Source organism: Podarcis pityusensis (genome assembly GCF_964106645.2).
Source record: "Podarcis pityusensis genome assembly, chromosome: 18".
NCBI lineage: Eukaryota > Metazoa > Chordata > Lepidosauria > Squamata > Lacertidae > Podarcis > Podarcis pityusensis.
Window position 1 is genome coordinate 1,699,063 of NC_138043.1, and position 19,299 is coordinate 1,718,361.

Below are 19,299 nucleotides of genomic sequence, written 5' to 3' on the forward strand. Positions count from 1 at the left end.
GCCGACAAAGGTCTGTATAGTTAAAGCTATGGTTTTCCCAGTAGTGATGTGTGGAAGTGAAAGCTGGACCACAAAGAAGGCTGATCACCGAAGAATGGATGCTTTTGGATTATGGTGCTGGAGGAGACTCTTGAGAGTCCCATGGACTGCAAGAAGATCAAACCTCTCCCTGGAAAAGACCCTGAAGACTCCCTGGAAAAGACCCTGATGTTGGGAAAGATGGAGGGCACAAGGAGAAGGGGACGACAGAGGACGAGATGGTGGGACAGTGTTCTCAAAGCTAACAGCATGAGTTTGACCAAACTGCGGGAGGCAGTGGAAGACAGGAGGGCCTGGCCTGCTCTGGTCCAGGGGGTCATAAAGAGTTGGACACGACTAAACGACTAAACAACAACCGCAACAACCCTGCCCATCTGGCTGGGTTTCCCCAGCTACTCTGGGCGGCTTTCAACAGAACATTAAAAACAGAATAAAACTACAAACATTAAAAACTTAACTCTCTCGGGGTCCTTTACCTTTACCTTTTTACCCCACACTTGACTGACCCCCTTCTCTTTGTTGTTGTTGTTTAGTCGTTTAGTTGTGCCCACCTCTTCGTGACCCCTGGACCAGAGCACACCAGGCACTTCTGCCCTCCACCGCCTCCCGCAGTTGGGTCAAACTCATGCTGGTAGCTTCGAGAACACTGTCCCACCATCTCATCCTCTGTTGTCCCCTTCTCCTTGCACCCTCCATCTTTCCCAGCATCAGGGTCTTTTCCAGGGAGTCTTCTCTTTACACCTCGACAATCCCCCCCATAGTTCACCCCACCTTCTCCTCCCACGGCTCACCCTAGCCTCACCCCCACAGCTTTCCCCAAGCAAGTGGCCGGCAGCCTTGTATATAGGATGATAGACACACACAAACACGTATGCATATATAAATAACCCATATGGACTATTCTGCATCGCGGATGTTGTGTTACCCCGTGAATTCCCTGCGGGTGCTTCCTCTCTCTCTCTCACCACCATCTCCCCAAGCCCCCAAACGCCTGAGCTAAATCCAGATGCTTATAAAATATACAAGAAGCCTCTGGGCTTGGGGCGAAGGCTTCAGGATTCAGGTTGCTCTCCAGTTCACGTATTTGGCATAGAGAGAGAGGGGGGGGGGGAGAGAGAGAGAGAGAGAGAGAGAGAGAGAGAGAGAGAGAGAGACCTGTTTTATGCAGGACAGGTGACAACCCCAAACTCAACTATAGCAGCTCTGCAATGGCCCCAGAGGCAGAAGCAGGGCCAGATATAGGTTTAATGAGGCCCTCAGCTCCTGAAGGTAATGGGGCCCTTTCTATGTCCAGCTGTCCTTTGTCAACAACAAATTGCCACCGTTTTTTGTGTTGAATATATACTCTATGGGAATCGATGGACCTAAGAGGTATCTAAGGGACGCGGGTGGTGCTGTGGGTTAGACCACGGAGCCTAGGACTTGCCGATCAGAAGGTCGGCGGTTCGAATCCCCGTGACGGGGTGAGTTCCCGTTGCTTGGTCCCTGCTCCTGCCAACCTAGCAGTTCGAAAGCACATCAAAGTGCAAGTAGATAAATAGGTACCACTCTGGCGGGAAGGTAAACGGCGTTTCCGTGCGCTGCTCTGGTTCGCCAGAAGCGGCTTAGCCCTGCTGGCCACATGACCCGGAAGCTGTACGCCGGCTCCCTCGGCCAATAAAGCGAGATGAGCGCCGCAACCCCAGAGTCGGCCACGACTGGACCTAATGGTCAGGGGTCCCTTTACCTTTACCTTTAAGAGGTATCTAAATCCATTTGCCCACGCAGAATGTAGGCACCCTATATATAGAAAGGAGCAAACCAGTGATGGTTTAGGGAGCAGGTGAGCAGGCGAGGCCCATGACTTACATCCTAGGAGCCCACACAACATAAAACACTGTTGCTGTATGTAGGTTTTATTTGTTTTTTATCTTATATTTTGGAAATGTACATCCAGTTTTTTCCCTTTAATTTTTTTTGGGGGGGCCCCAAGAGAGTGGGGCCCTAAGCTAGAACTTGTTTAACATACACATAAATCCAGCACTGAGGACAACCCTAAGCTCAACTATAGCAGAACTGCAGATATCTATAGGGCTGTCACATGGAAGAGGGAATACATAGTTGTTTATTTCCTTGACATCTGATGGGAGGGCGTTGCACAGGGCAGGCGCCACCACCGAGAAGGCCCTCTGTCTGGTTCCCTGTAACTTCACTTCTCACAGGGAGGGAACCGCCAGAAGGCTCTTGGGAGATGGACCCCGGTGTCCGGGGTGGAGACGCTCCTTCAGGTCTACTGAGAGCCAGTGTGGTGTAGTGGTTAAGAGCGGTAGTCTCCTAATCTGGGGAACCGGGTTTGCGTCTCCGCTCCTCCACGTGCAGCTGCTGGGTGACCTTGGGCCAGTCACACTTCCTTGAAGTCTCTCAGCCCCACTCACCTCACAGAGTGTTTGTTGTGGGGGAGGAAGGGAAAGGAGAATGTTAGCCGCTTTGAGACTCCTTAAAGGGAGTGAAAGGCGGGATATCAAATCCAAACTCTTCTTCTTCTTCTTCTACTGGGCCAAGGCCGTTGAGGACTTTGAAGGTCAGCACCTTCAACACTTTGAATTGAAGAAACTTTTCCCTATATTGCATAATTTTATAAACTGTCTCTTACTTGCCTTTTCTCCAAACGAAAAAGCGCCAAACACTGCAGTCTTTCCCAACAGGGGAGGTGAGCAACAGCTTAACTCTACCAGCTTCCTTGCCCTGTTCCTGCATTGGGGCTCCTTGAGCTCTGTCCGTGGTCCTGAAAGAGTTCTGTGCTGCCTTGAGCTCATGGGCAATACTTGAAGCCATCTCCTTGCTTCCTTGACCTCCAGGTCAAGACTCTCACTGCAGGCCTTAGTCACAAATGCTTCACTAGAGAACTCCTTTGTTCCTTCCATTCATTTGTTAAGTGTCTACCGTGTCTCTCCAGCAAAGTAGGGAGGAAACAAAATTAAAACAGAAACACATTTTGTTTAAATAATAATAATACAGTGCTACCTCGGGGTACCTTTTGAATTCTGGTGCTGGAGGAGACTCTTGAGAGTCCCATGGACTACAAGAAGATCAAACCTCTCCATTCAGAAGGAAATCAGCCCTGAGTGCTCACTGGAAGGACAGATCCAGAAGCTGAGGCTCCAAGACTTTGGCCACCTCATGAGAAGAGAAGACTCCCTGGAAAAGACCCTGATGTTGGGAAAGATGGAGGGCACAAGGAAAAGGGGATGATGGAGGACGAGATGGTTGGACAGTGTTCTTGAAGAGACCAACATGAGTTTGACCAAACTGCGGGAGGCAGTGGAAGACAGGAGTGCCTGGTGTGCTCAGGTCCAGGGGGTCACAAAGAGGCGGATATGACTAAACGACTAAACAACAACACCTCGGGTTAAGAACTTAATTCATTCTGGAGGTCCGTTCTTAACCTGAAGCACCACTTTAGCTAATGGGGCCTCCTGCTGCCGTCGCGCTGCCGGAGCACGATTTCTGTTCTCATCCTGAAGCAAAGTTCTTAACCCGAGGTACTATTTCTGGGTTATCGGAGTCTGTAACCTGAAGCGTCTGTAACCCGAGGTACCACTGTATTCAAGAACATCTAAAAACGTCAAGAACATGTAAAAAAACCAGCCACATTCCCTCACAGTGAATAATGTCAAGGTATCTTTGAGCTACCCAATGCCTGAGTGAGCCAGGAATGGTCCAAAATTTCTTCTTGGGTGTCAGTAGTGAAAGCGACAGGTGCACCTCAATATGAAGAGCATTATGCAAAGGGGATATCTCCACCGAGAAGTCCACGTCATGGGTCAATGCCAACCAGGCAGAACCCATCAACGGTACCGCCACCAACAGGACCTTCTCCTGCAGATTGTAGGGTCAGATATGGTGGGTCTTTGTGGAGGTGGTCTTTTTAGGTTCTCAGGTCCCATTACATGGGTCTCTTTAGTCACCGTTGATGGTAGATCCGGACCTGGAGCACTGAGGAGACACCACAGAGGGCTTTGAAAGTGACGCCAACCCGTCCTAGCTTGGCTTATCGGAAGCAGAAAGAGGAGATTGAGCAACGGGAGATCACCCAGGCGTGGTAGCTATCAAGAAGTGTTTGGCAACCTGGGAATCGATACCCCCGCACTCAACTGGGCTATCAGCGATCGTCTGGGGAGCTTAGAAGGACATATGGTCGCCACCTCATCTCCTCCCTTGGAGCAGCCAACCAGGAGACCTCTCCATCGAAGCTATCTCCTCTCTGGAGCCTGTCAGTTCCTGTATTGCCCCCGCCATCGCGGCTGGCGAAGCCCTAATGGCCCATCTCTATGTTTTATTATCTCTTTTAAAAGTGTAATTAGTTCAAGTGTAAACAAAAAACAAGCCCTTTGGTTAATTAAGAATTTTTAAACAGGGGAAGGGAGACAGTAAGCAAGAGGATGTTCCGGAAACATTAACGGACCCCGGGCAGGTATCATAAAATTGATTGAGGGACGGGACGGAAGGATGGGGAGATGTCGGCGGGGAGGACCGGCCGCCGTTGAGAGGGGAAATATGGGCAAGGGGAGGGGGGGAGAAGCGAGCCCTCCTGAAAATGGACCCTAGTTTATCTCTCCCTACCCACCCACACAACGGAGTGCATTTTGACGGCAGGGTTTATGGCCCCGGGGTCTCCATAGAAATGGCTAATGATTTTTTATGCATTAATGGGAATAATGGACAGCGGTAATATATTGTTTAAAGAGATGGATAGGATCCTTTTAACACCGACATGTATATAGATCTCAAGAGCGACCGGGGTATGGACCACGTGAATCCTGAACCTCCGTTCGGGCCACGATAGGATCCAGGGCCTGCTTGGGCCTTTCGTTCCATTTCATTTTTAAAAAATACTTTTCATTGGTTTTTACAAAAACAAATTCAAAGTAATAAAAAGAATAAACTTCTGCCATATCCATATATGCTGCAGTGAGGCTCCTCACGGGGTCTCTGCCATGGGAGCATATTCACCCAGTGCTTTTCCAGCTGCACTGGCTCCTGGTGGAGTACAGGGTCAGATTTAAGGTGCTGGTCTTGACCTTTAAAGCCCTTCATGGCCTAGGATCCTTGTACCTACGGGACCGCCTCTCCCGGTCTGCCCCACGGAGAGCCTCAAGGTCCATAAATAGCAACACCCTAGTGGTCCCAGGCCCTAAGGAAGTTAGATTGGCTTCAACCAGAGCCAGGGCCTTTTCAACACTGGCCCCTGCCTGGTGGAACGCTCTGCCTCATGAGACCAGGGCCCTGCAGGATCTGATTTCTTTCCACAGGGCCTGTAAGACAGAGTTGTTCTGCCTGGCCTTTGGCTTGGAGCCAATTTGATTCCCTCCCTCTCTTTCTTTTTTCTTTTCCTTCTCCTCCTGCGATGAGGCTACATTTTAATATTTTAATGTTTCAATATTTTAATGTATTTTAATTTTGTTTTTAAGTTGTAATCATTCAACTTGTTTTTAATATTGCTTGTAAGCTGCCCTGAGCCCGGCCTTGGCTGGGGAGGGCGGGGTATAAATAAATTATTATTATTATTATTATTATTATTATTATTATTATTATTTATGAGATTCGCTGTCACGACTTCCTCCATGTTACCTGCATGGGTCCTTAACATACCATACTTTTCCGTGTATTAGATGAGGTTTTAATACCCCAAAAAAAGGTTTAAAATTTGGGGTCGTCTTATACACGGATAGTGCATAGGGGGGCGTGGGATTGGCTGCTGCTGCGAGCCAGAGATTGTCAGTGGATATTGGGTGTGGTGGTGTTGACTGTGGCAAGGGTTTTTGTTGATTGGCCAAAATCAAACCCCTGTGCAATAAGAACCAATCACAACAATACAAACACAACATGTGGACTAATAGTTAGTAGAGAATATATTCTCTACTATTAGTCTGGGGGACGTGGGTGGCGCTGTGGGTTAAACCACAGAGCCTAGGACTTGCCGATCAGAAGGTCGGCGGTTCAAATCCCCACGACGGGGTGAGCTCCCGTTGCTCGGTCCCTGCTCCTGCCAACTTAGCAGTTCGAAAGCACGTCAAAGTCCAAGTAGATAAATAGGTACCACTCCGGCGGGAAGGTAAATGGCGTTTCCATGCGCTGTTCTGGTTCTCCAGAAGCGGCTTAGTCTTGCTGGCCACATGACCCGGAAGCTGTACGCCGCCTCCCTCGGCCAATAAAGCGAGATGAGCGCCGCAACCCCAGAGTCTGCCACGACTGGACCTAATGGACCTTATTAACTATTAGTCTACATGTTGTGTTCGTGTTGTTGATTGGAGGCTGCTGTGTCAATTGGGCGGGCGATAAGCAGCTATTGTGATGCATGCAAATGGCAGCCCATGTCATGCAAGTGAGTGAGTGATTTTCTGCAATTCCCCCTAAGAAAAGCTCAGTAACTCTGGGCAAACCTTTCCCCATTTTCTTAATTTGGAGTCCCCCCAAATAGTTAGCGTCTTATACATGGGGGCGTGTTATACATGGGGAAATATGGTACTTCTAAAACTACATATCATTACATTCTTCACAGTTTTCATCTCTCTAAATTATCCATCCACACACACACACACACACACAAACACTGTTTCTTTACAAGTCCAGCTAACGTTTTTATGTTTACAGTCGTCTCCTAAGTAAGTTATAAATCCCCCCGGTTCTTTTTTAAAGTCTTTGTCTTCTCGATTCCTGAGTCTCCCGGTCAGTTTTGCCATTTCAGCATATTTCAGCGATTTAACTTGCCATTCTTCCTTGGTCAAAACTGTTGGTTCTTTCCATCTTTGGGCTACTAGCATCCTTGCCGACATAAACAGTCTTTTCTGGTTCTTCTGGGATATCGGAAGCTTTAATTCCCAATAGAAATGCTTCCGGTTTTTAAACAAACGTTACTTTGAACATTTTTTTTCTCAATTCATTATATATCAGTTCCCAAAAAGACTTTGTTATCTCATATGACCACCACATATGAGGCCATCAAGATTTCTTGAAGACCCTTTGGTCTTACTCTGTCTTTTGTTTGGCTGATACGGGCAGGATGTAAAAATAACTCCCTTAGTTAAAGGTAAAAAAGGTAAAGGACCCCTGGATGGTTAAGTCCAGGGCAACTAGGGGTTGTGGCACTCATCTCGCTTTCAGGCCAAGAAAGCCACTATTTGTCCACAGACAGTTTTATGGATCATGTGGCCAGCAGGACTAAACCGCTTCTGGCGCATGACGGAAACCAGAGCGCACGGAAATGCCATTTACCTTCCCACCGGAGCGGTGCCTATTTATCTACTTGTGCTGGTGTGCTTTCGAACTGCTAGGTTGGCAGGCTAGAGGCCGGTGTATAAATTTAATAATAATAATAATAATAATAATAATATTCGGCAATCACTCGTAGCCGAGTAAGATTGTCTTCCATAAACACGGTTTTCACAGTGAGTCCGTCAGTGACTGTGGAGGCCAGTTCTGAATCCACACATCCTTCCACAGTGAGGACATTGGTTTCCGGGTGGGAGTTGATCCCAGTGAGGGTTTGCCAAGCGCGCCTTCCTCTTAGCACATTTCTCCCTCTTGTCCTGAGTTCGAGTGTCTCCAAAGCGCGGGACACCTTTGGGAAAGGCTGTTCTCCAACCGGAGCGCTCGGAGGCCAGTGTTTCTTGCAGGGAAGAGATTTCTCCAGCCCCTTCGAACACCCCTCCCGAGGCTTCAAGGTGACATTTGCTTCGTTCTGCCCTCCTTCCCTGTCTCTGCTGGTCCACCCAGAGAAACCTCGGTCTCCCACCTCCTTTCAGACTCCTTCCAGCTTGCCGCAATCAGCTATTGATTTCATTGACAGGCAGAGCCGGTCCCCGCGAGATAGAGCAGCGAGGCTCCCTGCCGAATCTAATTTCAGAAGGAGAGGATTTTTCTTTTTAAAAATTCTTCACACACACACACACACACACACACAAATATGGATTTAGCAACAAAGATCCCTCTCCCCCTTGCTTAGCCAACTCCTTATACCGCCAAATCTCCTGCAAGAAAAATCAGGGAGGTAGAATAGATGGGTTGGGGTGCGGTAGACTCCCCCACCAAAGAAATAGATTATGACATGCAGGCGACATTTAAAGCAACAGTTATATGGCCCCCACACACCCCAGAATGGAAGCATCGCGAGAGGAACAATGTTATGGTTTTGTTGTGCAGTTGAAGCTATGTTACAAAGCGTTTTATTATGTTTTTATATACCGTATTTTTTGCACCATAACACTCACTTTTTTCCTCCTAGAAAGTAAGGGGAAATGTCTGTGCGTGTTATGGAGGGAATGCCTACGGGTGGCATGCCTACGGATTTTCCTCCTCTAAAAACTACGTGCGTGTTATGGTCGGGTGCGTGTTATAGAGCGAAAAATACGGTATGTTGGAAGCTGCCCAGAGTGGCCAGGGCAACCCAGTGAGATGGGCAGGGTAAAAATAATAGAAGTATTATTATTATCATCATAGAATAGGATGTCCCTATTTTCAGGGGAGAAACGTTGGAGGGGATGGAATAGGACGCCCCTATTTTCAGGGGAGAAACGTTGGAGGGGATGGAATAGGACGTCCCTATTTTCAGGGGAGAAACGTTGGAGGGGATGGAATAGGACGTCCCTATTTTCACAGGAGAAACGTTGGAGGGGGTGGAATAGGACGTCCCTATTTTCACAGGAGAAACGTTGGAGGGGGTGGACTAGGACGTCCCTATTTTCACAGGATAAACATTGGAGGGGATGGAATAGGACGTCCCTATTTTCACAGGAGAAATGTTGGAGGGGATGGAATAGGACGTCCCTATTTTCAGGGGAGAAACGTTGGAGGGGATGGAATAGGACGTCCCTCTTTTCACAGGAGAAATGTTGGAGGGGATGGAATAGGACGTCCCTATTTTCAGGGGAGAAACGTTGGAGGTGATGGAAAAGGACGTCCCTATTTTCACAGGAGAAACGTTGGAGGGCACGACAGCCACTCTCTGCACTAATGATTCTCAGCCACTGGTATTTGGAGGCAGAAAACAGGCCGCTTTGGCTAGCGGCTTTTGAGAGCATCCTCCATATCAATGGTTTTGTCGAAGCCTCCATCCAATTTAATGGTCGGCCCTGCTTCTTGCGGCAGTGAATATCGTAATTTCAGCTGCGTTCTTCTCCCAAGGCTGAGTCGGCTTTGTGTGTTCAAAAAAAGGGTTTCGGGTGGGGGGAGCCGGAGGTGGGGAAGAATCGGCCCCGTTGCCGTGGAAACAGCCCGCGAAACAGGGGCAGCGTCTCCCTCCCCTCCTCTTCATCGATTCCAGAAATCTTCTCTCTGCATGTATGATCTATAGAAAGGCTGTGGGCCTATTGATCCGGCTGTTGCATGGCTCGGAGATCACCTTCCTGAGAAACGAGCGGGGTGGGGGGGTGAGCAAGCGATGAAGGTGTCTGTCCCAGATCTGAGCAACAAGATGGTCGGCTGCATAAGACCCCCCCCTCCAAAAAACCCACAACAACAAACCCACCCTTCCCCATCCCTTTGTCTGCTGTTCTTGCCTTTTCTCAGACACATCCGCACCAACCAGTCAAAATTAATGCTAGCCGGCTATCGTGGGCTTCTTTGTTATTTACCTCTAGACGTCTCCAGGAGGGTTGCTCCCAGCTGAAGGCAGGAAGCAAACCCCTTTGGCGAATTAACACCAAACCATCGATGAACACCAGTAATCAGAAAGCGAGGAGGCCGGGCAGCCGTAAGGAGCAAGACTCCCAGCTGCTCCTCGCCCACCCTCCCCAAGACATCGGCAAAAAGGAACGTAGGATGACGGCTTGCTACTGAGTCAAACAATTGGTCCACCTAAGCTCAGTATGGTCACCACCACCACTTTTTATTTATACCCCACCCATCTGGCTGGGTTTCCCCAGCCACTCTGGGCGGCTCCCAACAGAATATTACAAACACGATCAAACATTAAAAACTTTTCTAAACAGGGCTGCCTCCAGATGTCTTCTAAAAGTCAGATAGTTGTTTATTTCCTTGACATCTGATGGGAGGGCGCCACCACCGAGAAGGCCTTCTGCCCGATTCCCTGTAACCTCAATTCTTACAGTGAGGGAACCACCAGAAGGCCCTTGGACCTGGACATCAGTTTCTGGGCTGAATGATGGGGGTGGAGATGCTCCTTCAGGTCTACTGGGCCATTTAGGGCTTTCAAGGTCAGCACCAACACTTTGAATGGTGCTGGGAAACGTACTGGGAGCCAATGCAGATCTCTCAGGACCAGTGTTATGTGGTCCCTCGGGTTACAGACGCTTCAGGTTACAGACACTTCAGGTTACAGACTCCGCTAACCCAGAAATAGTACCTCGGGTTAAGAACTTTGCTTCAGGATGAGAACAGACATTGCGGCAGCGGGAAGCCCCATTAGCTAAAGTGGTACCTCAGGTTAAGAACAGTTTCAGGTTAAGAACGGACCTCCAGAACAAATTAAGTTCTTAACTAGAGGTACCACTGTAATTGCTTTAGGGTGGGAAAATGCGGTTTTTTTGCTGTACTGGATATTAATCATTGGAAGCTTGCGTAAAGGGTTAGGGCTGGTTTCACGGCAGATCAGCGTCAGGTGTGGTTTCAAAACTGCAAAACCACACGCCACAAGAATTACGCTCGCACCGATTGCTCAGTTACTGCCCCTGTTGCAGCAGTCCAGACTTAGAATCAAAGAAATCATAGAATCGTATAGTTGGGAGGGACCCTCAGAGGCATCTAGTCCAACCCTCTGCAATGCAGGAATCTCAGCTAAAGCATCTGGGGCTGTCCCAGTGTTGCAGGAATTTATGTATAGGTTGGGGGGGGGGGTTGCCCCTCCAGCAGATATCACGCACATGCAGCCCACTACCAAAACCAGCACAATCGCTTTTGTGACTTTTGTGATTTGTCCCCACAAAACACTTCATCGCAATTTCTTCCTATCTATTCAAAGGGCCTCTGCTGCACGATACCAAATGTAAGAATTCACTGATCAGTGTGTCTATGTACTGGCTCACTGGGAAAACTTCAGAGATTCATATAGACATGTGAGCTCAGCTACTCAGCAGCCCCTCTGCCTGAGGGATAATTCCTGGCCTCCTGATACCTGAGTGCCAGACAGGTAGCCATTCCAGAAATAACAAAGCCAGATGAAGACAAAAGGGTGGGATTAACTTGGCTGGGAAACAGGGAAATGTGAATATATTTTTTGTTCCACTTGATGGGTGTTTGGTGGAGGGCAAGGGGAACCATGGGGCAGGGTCCAGGATGCTCAGATTACGGCCACCAGACCTCCCCTTTCATGATGTAACCATGATATATGAGTGATGTAGTTTTGGGGGGGTGTAACATGGGGACGCAGGTGGCGCTGTGGGTTAAACCACAGAGCCTAGGACTTGCTGATCAGAAGGTCGGCGGTTCGACTCCCCACGACAGAGTGAGCTCCCGTTGCTCGGTCCCTGCTCCTGCCAACCTAGCAGTTCAAAAGCACGTCAAAGTGCAAGTAGATCAATAGGTACCGCTCTGGCGGGAAGGTAAACGGCATTTCCGTGCGCTGCTCTGGTTCGCCAGAAGTGGCTTAGTCCTGCTGGCCACATGACCCAGAAGCTGTACTCCGGCTCCCTCGGCCAATAAAGCGAGATGAGCGCCGCAACCCCAGAGTCGGCCACGACTGGACCTAATGGTCAGGGGTCCCTTTACCTTTACCTTTTAGCATGGGGATTAGCAGCTAATAAAAGTTTGGGTTCTCTTTTGTTTGGGGCTTCCATCTTGTTCCACCTTGTGGCAGGTGGGAGTCCTGTCACGACCGTCTTCAATAAAGACCAAGCCGACTGGCTGCTGTTTTGCTCTGGTATTCCTGGCTGGTGTCCGTGTTTTTTTTGTCCAAGGGAGCCCTCAGATTTCTCCGTTAACACCTGGAAAACAGGGGGACTTGGAAGGTCTTGAGATGTGTCTGGAGCTGGGGATTTACTGGTTTGTTTTGCTTTTATGTTTTCATTTTGTGTTTTGACGTTGTGAACTGGCCCGTGTTCTCTGAGTGACGGGTGGCATGCAAATTTAGTAAACAACAGCAACAACAATTCAGAACCAGCAATCAAAACCCAGTTGCCTCTGACAACAACCCTCTGGCCAGCTTTGCCGACAGTTTCGTTTCCAAAGGGCAGTCTTAGAAGGAAAGACTCCGCCTGCCGGAGAACGGAGGACAAGGAGGGAGCCACGCTTGGGAGAGAATTCCGCAATATGGGGGCAGCTGCAGAAAAGGCCCTGTCTCGTCTCTCTGCCAGCTCTACGCCGGCACTGGGAGAATAATAATAATAATAATAATAATAATAATAATAATAACAACAACAACAACATTTTATTTATATCCCGCCCTCCCCAGCCGAAGCCGAGCTCAGAGCAGCGACAACAATAAAATAATACAGCATTCTAAAATCAGTTCATTATAAAATCAGTTCAAATCAAATTGATGGCAACCATTGGGCTAGAGTTCTGTGAAGAATTACCAAAGGAGGGGGTCAGATTGTGCCTTGGCCAAAGGCCTGGTGGAACAGCTCTGTCTTGCAGGCCCTGCGGAAAAATGTCAAGTCCCGCAGGGCCCTAGTTTCTTGTGACAGAGTGTTCCACCAGATCGGGGCCACGGCCGAAAAAGCCCTGGCTCTGGTTGAGGCCAGCCTAACCTCTCTGTGGCCTGGGATCTCCAAGATGTTTTTGTTTGACGACCGTAAGGTCCTCCGTGGGGCATACCAGGAGAGGCGGTCCCGTAGGTACGAGGGTCCTAGGCCGTATAGGGCGTTAAAGGTTAAAACCAGCACCTTAAACCTGATCCTGTACCCCACCGGGAGCCAATGCAGCTGGTATAGCACCGGGTGAATGTGATCCCGCAGCGAGGACCCCGTAAGGAGTCTCGCTGCAGCATTCTGCACCCGCTGGAGTTTCTGGGTCAGTCTCAAGGGCAGCCCCAGAAGGTGCTCATCTGAAGATCTGAGCCCCGGGGGCAGATATTTGTGCAGGGAGATGTCGTAAGTTTCCCGAGGGAGACTGTTCTACGGTCAAACAAGAGGTGATGAGCTCTCCACCCCTACAGGTTTTTAAGCTATTTCTCAAGGCTGCTTTAGTTGAGATTCACGAGACGGGCCTTAGCATTCCTCCCAAGTCTACAGTTCTTTGATTTTATAAGACAAAGCTTCACTGAGAACCATGATGGTTAGAATCTTTGTTTTCAGGGAATGCACATTTTAGAGAAAGTAACTCAGGGGTACAGCACCTGTTTGGCATTCAGAAGTTTACTCTCCAGTAGTATCTCCGGGTAAGTCTGCCTCCTGCCAGAAACCCTGAGATCAGCTGCCAGCCAGTGTTGGCAAGGGGAACTGTGAAAAGCCTGGGGAAATCATTCAGGATGAGTTTTTAAACATTCATAATGGCAAGCAGCAAAACAGCACTGTGTGCCAGGAAAACAACAACACAGCAGCTTTTCATTTCTTTTAAAGAAGCTTAATTTCTCTCTCTCTCTCTCTTTCTTTTTCTCCCTGAAGATAAAAACAGAGGAGGGAGACACTGACTTCAGCTCCTCAGAGGAAAAAAGCAAAGTATAAATGAAAGGAATGAAACAAAAACTTACTGTGTGTGTCTTTCAAACCTGATCTAGCAGAAGTGATCCAAATATCCATGCATTTTGGGCAGCGGCAAGTGTGTTCTCAATAGTCACAGGGACTAGCAACTTGAGTCCCACTTCTCCTTGCAAAAAAATAAAACCAGATTACTATGTCTGTCTGTCTATCTATCTATCATCTATCTATCTATCTAGTGCTGGATTTACGTATAAGCTAAACAGGCTATAGCTTAGGGCCCCACACTCTTGGGGGCCCCCCAAAAAATTAAAGGAAAAAAAACTAGACATACATTTCCAAAATATTATCTCTATCTATATCTATCTATCTATCTATCTATCTATCTATCTATCTATCTATCTATCATCTATCTATGCCAGTGCCAGACTTACGTATAAGCTAAACAGGCTATAGCTTAGGGCCCCACTCTCTTCGGCCCCCCCCAAAAAAATTAAAGGAAAGAAACAAACTGGAAGTACATTTCCAAAATATAGGACATCCAGCAACAGTGTTTTGTGTTGTGTAGGCTCCTGTGATGTAAGTCATGGGCCCTGCCTGCTCCCTAAAATATCACAGGTTGGCTCCTTTCTATATATAGGGTGCCTACATTCTGCATGGACCGGTTGCAGGGCAACATGGGCAAATGGCTTGAGATACCTATGAGGTCCATCAATTAATATATAGCATATATTCAACACAAAAGAAACAGCGACAATTTGTTGTTGACAAAGGACAGCTGGACATATAAAGGGAGCCATTACCTTCAGTAGCTTAGGGCCTCATCAAACCTAAATCTGGCCCTCTATCTATCTATCTATCTATCTATCTATCTATCTATCATCTATCTATCTATCTATCTATCTATCTATTTCTATCCTGCCTTTCAATTCAGGGACCATTCATGGCTCTCCCATTTTATCGCCACATCAACCCTGAGTGATAGGTTTGGCTGAGACAGGAGAGAGAGAGAGAGAGAGAGAGAGAGAGAGAGAGAGAGAGAGAGGGCGGGAGAGAGAGAGAGAGATTGGCCCCAAATCAGCTGTAGAGCTTCGCGGTTGAGCGTAAACTCCGCAGCCCAAAGCACACTAACCCCTAGGCAGCACTGCCTCCAACCCACAACCCTCTTGTGTCTTGACGAGCTAGTGGAGTGGGGTGTTTGACCTTTTGAGAGGCCGTGGGGTTTGTTTGCCAACAAAGGTCCGTATAGTTCAAGCTATGGTTTTCCCAGTAGTGATGTATGGAAGTGAGAGCTGGACCATCAAGAAGGCTGATTGCCGAAGAATGGATGCTTTTGAATTCTGGTGCTGGAGGAGACTCTTGAGAGTCCCATGGACTGCAAGAAGATCAAACCTCTCCATTCGGAAGGAAATCAGCCCTGAGTGTTCACTGGAAGGACAGATCCTGAAGCTGAGGCTCCAAGACTTTGGCCACCTCAGGAGAAGAGAAGACTCCCTGGAAAAGACCCTGGTGTTGGGAAAGATGGAGGGCTCAAGGAGAAGGGGACGACAGAGGATGAGATGGTGGGACAGTGTTCTTGAAGCTACCAGCATGAGTTTGACCAAACTGCGGGAGGCAGTGGAAGACAGAAGTGCCTGGTGTGCTCTGGTCCAGGGGGTCACGAAGAGCTGGACACGACTAAACAACAACAACAGGGTTTGTTTTTTGTCAAGCAGTGAAGAAAGGTGTGGCAGTCTCCCCCCTTCTGAGAATTATTTATCCTTAAGGAGGTGTCCAGGGAGTCAGATTGGGGTGGGGTTTGCGGACGGGCAATTAATTACGCCGGGGTTTTCTCTGCCACCCCAACTCCACCCTCCTCCTACTCCTAACCCCTCCTTTGTCTGCTCCAAATGGGGACAGGGAAAAGAGCGAGGAAGCAGGGCAGCAACCTGGAAAAGGCTGGTCAATGAAAACATAAAATTAAAATAATTTGCGTCAATTCCGTTGAGTGGCTGTTAGCCCTAATTGCTATTGACTCGCAGCTGTAATTATTAAGGACGAGAGAGAGAGAGAGAGAGAGAGAGAGAGAGAGAGAGGAACCCAGAGGTTGGTGTGGGATCAGGGCTGGGTTTGGATCACCTCTGGTAGTGCCCAAGCTCTGAGATGCTGGTCTAAGGTCAGAATGGGTCTTGGGTCCCAGGAAGCTGTGAAACTCTCCCAGGGAATCAAACTGAATGTGGTATAAGAAAGGGTTAATGGTCGATGTGGCCAGGGAGGGGCAGATTTGCCTGTGGGATTGGGATCCGGTCAGCCGGCTGGGTCCTGATCTCCCCCACACCCCATGCGCCATGTTTGACCCACCTGTCAATCACCTGATGTCATCACCATTTTATTATTTATACCCGGCCTATCTGGCTGGGTTTCCCAATCCACTCTGGGCGGCTTCCAAACACATATAAAAACAAAACATGAAACATCAAAAACTTCCCTAAACAGGCTGCCTTCAGATTTCTTCTCAAAGTTGTATAGTTTTTTAGCTCCTTGACATCTGATGGGAGGGCGTTCCACAGGGCGGGCGCCACCACCGAGAAGGCCCTCTGCCTGGTTCCCTGTAACCTCACTTCTCGCAGGGAGGGAACCGCCAGAAGGCCCTCAGAGCCTGCCACAATTCAAGCCTGGTCACCCTACACACGGCTGCAGCTGATTCCAGCTCCCTGCAGCGACAACATTATTAAAATAGCTGCTTTGGTGAGATTAGAGCTCTCCAAGGTCCTGAATAGGGACATGGGTGGCGCTGTGGGTTAAACCACAGAGCCTAGGACTTGCCAATCAGAAGGTCAGCTGTTCGAATCCCCACAACGGGGTGAGCTCCCGTTGCTCGGTCCCTGCTGCCGCCAACCTAGCAGTTCGAAAGCACGTCAAAGTGCAAGTAGATAAAGAGGTACCGCTCCGGCGGGAAGGTAAACGGCGTTTCCGTGCGCTGCTCTGTTTCGCCGGAAGCGGCTTAGTCCTGCTGGCCACATGACCCGGAAGCTGAACGCCGGCTCCTTCGGCCAGTAAAGCGAGTTGAGCGCCGCTACCCCAGAGTCGGTCACAACTGGACCTAATGGTCAGGGGTCCCTTTACCTTTACCTATAAGGTCCTGAATATGCTCTTTGCTCCAGCTCTCTGCAGAGACAACATCTCCAGTCGTTTCCTCAGCAGGAATTCTTATGCTCTTTGCTCCAGCTCCCCACAGAGACAACATCTCCAGTCGTTTGCTATAGCAGGAATCTTTAGAGCTGCCTGAGGTCCTATATATCCAGCTCCCCACGGAGAAAACCTCTTGGGTAGTTGCCTTAGCAGGGATCCTCGGAGCTTTGTGGAACGCCCTCCCAGCAGATGTCAAGGAAATAAAAAACTTTTAGACTTTTAGAAGACATCTGAAGACAGCCCTGTTTAGGGAAGTTTTTAATGTTTGATGTTTTATTGTGTCTTTAATTTTCTGTTTGGAGCCCAGACAGATGGGTGGGGTATACGGTAAAGAATGTATAATTATTATTATTATCATTATGGATGGCCACCTTGACAGGATCCTTGCCTTGAGCAGGGGTCAGACTTAAGCACGGTTCCTTTCCAACTCTTGCTTGTATAAATAATAAATTGTTGCTGTTGTGTTTTTCTCAGGATCAACCTGTGCAACACCCCAAAGATGGAAATTCTGTGAGCAGGGAGGGCACATATTGGGTTTTCCCCAACATTAGCAGACCCGCTCAAATTAAAGGCCATGACTGGCGCAGCTCCATTATTTTCAATAGGTCTACTTTGAGTAGAGACTTGAGTTGGGTGCAGATATGCTCTGAACTGGATTTGAATCGGTTCCCATCGATGTCTTCTGAAGCGAGTTTCATCTATGCAATCTCAGTGGGTCTACTCTGAGCAGGATGCAACCCAGTAAGAACAGCGCACGTATTATTACGTATCTGAAACAAGACGCGAGAGCGGTCTGTATTCTTAATTAAAATTGATTTTTTTGAAAGAAAGAAAGAGAGAAATATTCTAGAGAGACGCACGCGCAGTGTTTTATGGGGTTGTACCCAGCGTTAGTAATACTCAGAGTAGACCCATGGAAATCAATGGACTTAGGCTCATTAATTTAGACGCCTGCTGCTCTGAGTAGGACCAGTGTTCGTTGCAAACCAAAAACTCAACAGCAATGGTCATTTTCTGGATTTGAATGGGTACGAAAGTCATCTCCCTCCCCCTTTAAATGATTAATCTTGATTCCCACCCCCACAACAGCAGAATACTCCAGCCTCCCCCCAAACCGACTCCTCCCTCAGTCATGTTCAGCAAAGCCCCTCTGATTGGCAGCTGTAGTCTCCTCCCCTTTCCTGCCCCACAGCTAAGGGGCTGGCGGTGGGAAAAGGTAATTAATCTGGGAAAGCGAGGCGGGGGGGGGGGAGTGTTAATACCTCTAAGACACTAGGGATGCGAGCTGTCAGTTATCACCAATTAGTCACCGAAAAGCCTGCACGTATGATCTCCGCGGCGCAGCCGAGTTGATTACTCTAATTAATTTTGCATTGATCTACACGGATCTGCTGGAGGAAGGCTGTCCGGGGAAGTGGGGGGGGGGGGGCGTGGAGGGGTGGCACAGAGAAAGAGTTTACTCTGGAGGAAGTGAGGGGAGAGGAGGGTCGGCTACAGATGGTGGGGGGAGATTCGAGATGGGCAAATCTTATCCAATTCTCGTTTCCCCCCACTATTGCGTTCCACTCCCTCTGTTTCCAATATCAGATTTTGGCCTGGGAAAAAATTGAAAATTCATTTCCCCTAGGTTGTTTCTGGTTTTTTGCACTTCTGTACACAAGTTTGGTGTAATATTCGCATGGCTGCGTATCGTTCCGCACAATGCATTTTGTATGATACTCAGTGCCGGATTTACGTAAAAGCTGAACAAGCTATAGCTTAGGGCCCCACTCTCTTGGGGGCCCCCAAAAAAATTAAAGGGGAAAAAAATGCCTGGATGTACATTTCCAAGATATAAGATAAAAAACAAATAAAATAAAACCTACATACAGCAACAGTGTTTTGTGTTGTGTAGGCTCCTAGGATGTAAGTCATGGGCTCTTCCTGCTCCCTAAAATATCACTGGTTAGATACCTATTAAGGGACGCAGGTGGTGCTGTGGGTTAAGCCACAGAGCCTAGGACTTGCCAATCAGAAGGTCAGTGGTTCGAATCCCCGCGACGGGGTGAGCTCCCATTGCTCAGTCCCTGCTCCTGCCAACCTAGCAGTTCAAAAGCACCTCAAAGTGCAAGTAGATAAATAGGTACCACTCTGGCGGGAAGGTAAACGGCATTTCCGTGCGTTGCTCTGGTTCGCCAGAAGTGGCTTAGTCATGCTGGCCACATGACCCAGAAAAATGTCTGCGGACAAACACCGGCTCCCTTGGCCAGTAAAGCGAGATTTAGGTTTGGTGAGGCCCTCAGCTCCTGAAGGTAATGGGGCCCTTTATATGTCCAGCTGTCCTTTGTCAAAAACAAATGATTGCTGTTTTGGTTTTGGAACGGACTTCTGGAACGGATTAAGTTTGAGAACCAAGGTACCACTGTATATAGAAGTGATATTTTAGGGAGCAGGCTAGCAGGCGGGGCCCATGACTTACATCATAGGAGCCTACACAACACAAAACACTGTTGCTGTAGGTAAAAGGTAAAGGTAAAGG

At 48.5% G+C, this 19,299-nt stretch overlaps 1 protein-coding gene across 2 annotated transcripts in view; it reads left to right on the top strand.

The window, feature by feature from the left end:
- The window catches only part of KISS1R (KISS1 receptor), a 299,078-nt gene extending 280,402 nt beyond the window's left edge, over positions 1-18,676 (top strand). Inside the window, exon 6 of one of the 2 annotated variants that reach the window (XR_013981179.1) lies at positions 18,505-18,676. The gene's annotated coding sequence lies outside the window, so the exon portion shown is untranslated. Of the gene's footprint in view, positions 1-13,849; positions 13,895-18,504 lie in introns of those variants that run through there. The other variant, XR_013981180.1, reaches the window with a different exon arrangement.
- The last annotated feature ends 623 nt before the right edge of the window (positions 18,677-19,299 follow it).